Here is a 5,786-nt window from a genome sequence, read left to right as displayed (position 1 = left end):
ACTCGATACCTTAAAATAATTCTTTCATAAAAGTGATATTCCGTATTTGGTAATTCGGGATAATCGTGCCCTAACTTACTGGGTTTCAATTTTTCTCATTTAATCTAAATAACGGAATACTCTTTTAAATTGCTATACGTGTTTTGAAAATGCTCATTCTCGGAGGTACGAAGTGTTGTGCCCTAACTTACCGGGTATGACATTTTGTCACCTCGAAATATGAATTTGTTTTAAAACAAAGGCAATATTCGGTGTTTGAGAATTCGAAAAACGTACCCTAACTTACTGGGTTTCGATTTTTCTCGTTTACTCTAAATAATCGAATACCCTTCTAACAAATTAAAATACGTAAGTTTTATATAAAAGGCAAGCTCGTTCTCAAAAATTCAAGATGTCGTGTCCTAACTCACTGGATGTGACATTTCATATTTTGAGATGAGAAGGTCTTTAACACTTGAACTTTTTTATAAAAGAGGGATCGTATTTCAAAAGTCTTTCAAGTTTTTTAATCTTCGACACTAAGACACTAATTAATCAACTAGGTACCAATTTTGGACGTATCGAGGGTGCTAATCTTTCCTTGTGCATAACCGACTCCCGAGCTCAATTTCTGATTTTCGTGGACCAAAACTTATCGTTTTGATAAATCTTAATTTTTTATTAAAATGATTAATTTAAGGTGATCCGATCACACCTCATTAAAAAGGATTGGTGGCGACTCCCCGTTTTTTGTTTTCATTTTCAAAATCCAAGTCGATTCTCGTTTTTCAAAAAAATGGTTACGACATTACTGAAATACCCTCGACTTGTAAAAATTACCAAAGTACCCCCGATTTATAGAATTACCGTTTTACCCTCGATTTACAAAATTATTAAAATACCCCTATATGGTAAAATTACCGAAATACCCCTGTAGGGTAGAATTACCGAGATACCCTTGTGGGGTAAAATTACCATTTTGCCCCTAGGGTGTTAAATGATTGTTTTGCCCTTGTGGGCAAGTGGTGACTTGGATTTGTGTGGTTGTGGATTTGATTGTGAATATATGTTGGTGATATGAACGACTTGACTGTGATTGTTTGACTCAAATATGGGCATGACATTCTACATACATGACATGTTGCATGGGTTGGGTTCTATAAAAATGGAGGAAGTGCTAAAAGGGCTTTGCCTCGGCCATCAAAAGGGCTTTGCCGAGTTTACCAAAAAGGATTTGCCCAGTTTATCAAAAAGGGCTTTGCCCGATTATTAAAGAGGCTAGGCCTCCGGTTATATGATAAAATGACTATCTTTGCCGGTGGAGAGTTTGGTTGGGTGGGTTGAGTTATTCCCTACATGGAGAGCTTGGTTGGTACGGGTGGAGAGTAGCGGATGATGGGTTGAGTAGTCTCCCCAAATGGGCTTGCATACATTCATTGGTATTTCATGTGATAGTGAAATGAGCCTGTGGACCATATCGTTTACAGTAAAGGCTTCGGCCCAGTGATATGATTTATGAAAAGGCTTCGGCCCAGTAATAGTTAAACGAAAGGCTTCAGCCCAGTATATGTCGAGACTGAATAGGGCTTTGGCCCAAATTGTACTGATGCCGTGTTATTCACTGTTTGTTTGTTATTGGGATTACACACTGAGTTTTCGTGAACTCACCCCGTTTATTAACCTTTCAGGTAATTTCCAGCCTTAGACGAATCGGAGCTGCGAGGGGCTCGGAGATGGCCACACTACTGTTTCTGTTTCTTTTAATTGCAATTAGATTTTGTTTTGGATTTTTTTTATGTAATAAGGCCGTTGGTGGGTTTTAAGTTTTAATTTGGATTGTGATTTCTTAAACTAAATTGTTAGTCTAGGAAAACTCGAGCTTTCAAAATGGCATGATTTTTCTAAGGAATACGAGCTTCCAACAACAAAGTTTTTCAAATTGCTTCCGTGATTTTAAATGAGGTAATATACCAAAGGCAAACAAATTGGTAAACGTTTTGATGGGAACTGTGGTTTAATAATAAATTTAGATTCAGTAATAGATTTTCACCGAAAAGATCAAATTTGAAAAATGGTTTCATGTGATGCACCAGATTTAGCCATAACGTCTAGGTCGGGTTTAGGATGTTACAGTATTGGTTTCTCTCCGAACCCACTTATATGTACGATATGGGCCCGATACGTAAATAAATAAGAAAATTGAAATCAAATGTATTTCGTGAAGGTAATTTTTGAATGCCACAGCCTGAAATAGTGTAAAAGTGTTCGGTAGCACCTTGAACCCTGTTCCAGCGTCGGGGCCGGGTGAGGGGTGTTGCAATTTTAATGGTATCAGAGCTATGGTTTAGTCAATTCTCGGACAAACATAGCAAGTATAAGAGTCTATCTATACATGCCGCAAGTAAAGTGTGATAGTGTGATATCTCTCGGCTCTTATAAATTATTTTGCTCTGGTAATGATGTGTTCCAATCGAGCTATTATTAATTGATCTGAAAATGTTATTGAACTGATTGTAATATATTTGTGATATGACGGAATTGGAAAGGTATGAAAAGAAGTTTATGATATGTGTGCATCAGTGTAAAGATATGTATGAGATTGTATAAAGTAAATGGTAATGAAAGATCAAATTGGGTGGAACGTAGGGAATGAGTACGATCGTTCACTAATGAATTGATGAAAAAGACCATGGTTGGACCATGGCAATAAATGAGACAGATGAGCTAGTGTAAGACCCGTCTGGGACGTGGCATCGGCTCGACTTGTGCTAAGTGTAAGACCTATCTGGGATAGGGATCGACATAGCCTAGTGAGTGCTAGTGTAAGACCTATCGGGAATAGGCATCAGCACGGGCAGAGCAGAGCTAGTATAAGACCATAGTTGGACTATGGCATCAAGTAGTCGATGTACTCAAAACTGTAAGATGTTTTCCAATTTGATAAATATTGACAAGTGATCAAGACTAAATGTGGAAAGTTGATAAGACATTATTGGTAATTTGAGTAAGAGAAATGAAAGTTTGAATCGTGATAAATTCACTTATGTTTTGCTAATATTCACATGAAATAAAGTTGCATGTATTACTGAGATATGTGAAAATGTGTTTGTAACAAGTTGGAAATTTGAAATGTTTGAATCAATGTGCGTAATACTATGATGATGAGTGATAAAGTTATCTATGTATACAAATATGAAAGTCCCATTCGAGGCTTAACGACCTCACCCCCTTATCAGTGTTATTATTATAAGGTTTCAATGGAACTAAATACAATGAGTTTGTAAAGAAAGGTTAAAAAGTTAAATAATGAGATAATGATAATGTAAACAAAGTTCAAAATAGGTTGGCAACGAATTAAGGCTGGAAGTAATAGTATAATGTTTCGAAGGTTCTTCAGATTGAATATTGTCATTAGTTACGGAAAGTTGGATCGGTAAATTAATTCAATCAGATATGATGTCTAAGTATGTATCTGCTGGGAATTCTTCCTGAGTGGTTTTTGTTAGCGAATGAAATAGAATGGAATTCAGAATGACAAATGAATAGTAAGGGTGTCTGAATTGGATAATTATAGTCAAGTGAATTCTGATGATTTCTTCTGAATATTCTGTATATTTCTTATTCTTAGAGACACATGTGTGATTGTTCCTTTTTCCTGATGAAAATGCTATAAAGTGAGAATGTTATCTGACTTTGATGTTTAATAAATGTATTGTTATTCTGATTGGTTTATAACCGGTATCATCGTATTTCTCTATTGGAGATTTCATTGTAGTATGATCGGAATGAATTCGAGGATAAATTCATACGATGTTATTCTTCTATTTCTATAGAGTGGTATTCCATCTTATAAATGTATATGAGATGTGATAGTTCAAAATGAGTTTAGAGTAATAGTTTTTCGATTATGGATGTCTGGACATGTAAGATTTCTATTAATGTTATTATTGTTCTGATATGGAATAAGTATACAGATGGGTTAAAGGTTATGTAAAGGATTTTTATATGTACTCCGATTGTGAAATGTTTGTTTATCAGAGTTGTAATAGATTATGCAGCTATATGGATCGGGTGTATAAATGATTGTGTATGGTAGCGTATTTCAGATCTATATTCAGATGAAAAGTTCCTATCTGACAAAGTTAAAAAAAAATTTAATTAAGTGTATATGGAATAAAAGCAATCAGTGGTATTAAAGAAGTGGTTGTGAGATAGAATTTCTATTCAAATTGAATCTAAATTTTTATTATCTTCTAAAAGAGAAATATTATTGGATTATGATTTATCTTTTGACAAGAAAAGATCGGTATGATCGGTTTTGCATGTACAAGGTTTTATTTGATGAAGTGACTGAAGTATCTATAATGTGATCTGTTGGTGTAGACCAAAGTTCCGGATTGTTGGTAAAAAGAGATACATGTGAAGAATAGAAATTTGTGATTCCGAGAATTTCGTGAAAACGTTTTCAGAGTGGAAAATATTTGTTCTGGTAAGATTTTCGTGGGCGAAAATTCCTAAATGGGGGAGAGTTGTGACAGCCTTAAATTGACCCTAGTCGGAAAGTGGTTGCGGGACCACAAAACCAATTCACAAAATTATTTAACTGCTCTTTTCTATGTTTATTATATGTGAAGTATCATGTGTGAAAGTATCATGTCTTAATTTTGTCATTTGGATGTGAAATTATTAAAAAGGTCTTATGTGTGAAACTTTGAAAATGTGATAGGTTAAATTGTAGTGGTCAATAATGCATGGTTTAAAAAAATGTGGACTTGCATGTCAAATTCCCCACTTTTGAGATAGTGGCCGGCCATGATGATATTTGATACAAAATATATGTATTTTATATTAGTATTATAATAACTAAATGGATTTATAATATAAAATAAAGATAAGTAAAATAGCTAAAGGGGAAAGAAAAAAAATGCTCATCTTTGTTTCTTCTTAGCCGAATTTAAAGAAAGAAAAGGGAGCTAAGCCATTCGGTCACCTTTAAGCTTGAATTAAGGTAAGTCATGTTAGTTCTTGAAATTTTATCATATTTTAGGCTAGATACTAAGTCCCTTACTTAGCCCACGTCAAAATTTTGAATTTTGTGGTGATATGAGCAATCGGCCATGGAAGAATTTGAAGGGACTGGTTGTTGTCTTTATGTTTTAATGAGTAATTGTGGATGGGTGAAGTTTGAGCTAGTTAAATGCTCATATAGGTGGATTAGATGATAAGGGGAAATCGGCTTGTGTGTATTTGTAGTTGCCGAATGTGAATTTAGATAACATTTGAGTAATGTTTGCGTTTTAAAATGATGGAATGGGGATTTAAGCTTGATAAAATTTTGTTAAGAATGAATGAAAGAAATACGTGTATTCGGTTATGGATGATTGGATAATAAATTGGCGTGGATGCTTTGAATGAGATATGCACAATTATAGGTTGAATTTAAGGTTTGTTAAATTTGTCCTTCGCATTGCCGAATGAGTTTAATGGTTAAAGAAAATTGTTAAGTGATTAGTTAATGTGCATTCGGTCATTTAGGATGAGTATACATTTGATAATGTTTTGATGCGTTGAAATGGAATTTAATTATTAAATGAGCTCTAAGCTTGTTGAATTTTGAGATGTGATTGGGAGCAAATTTGACATGAGCATATTTTGCTAATGACATGTTGATAAATGTTGAGTTATGGTACCATGATATTAATTTGGTTATCAAGTTGCCGAATATGCTTATAAGTAAGTGAAGTTATGTTATAATTGAGCTAAGTGTGGCTAGTAAAGCCTATTTAGTTTTCTTGCTATATTTGACC

The sequence above is a fragment of the Gossypium arboreum genome, chromosome 8 (genome assembly GCF_025698485.1).
Source record: "Gossypium arboreum isolate Shixiya-1 chromosome 8, ASM2569848v2, whole genome shotgun sequence".
NCBI classification, from domain to species: Eukaryota; Viridiplantae; Streptophyta; class Magnoliopsida; order Malvales; family Malvaceae; genus Gossypium; species Gossypium arboreum.
The sequence above is the reverse complement of the archived record's forward strand: the minus strand, read 5'-3'. Positions refer to the sequence as shown.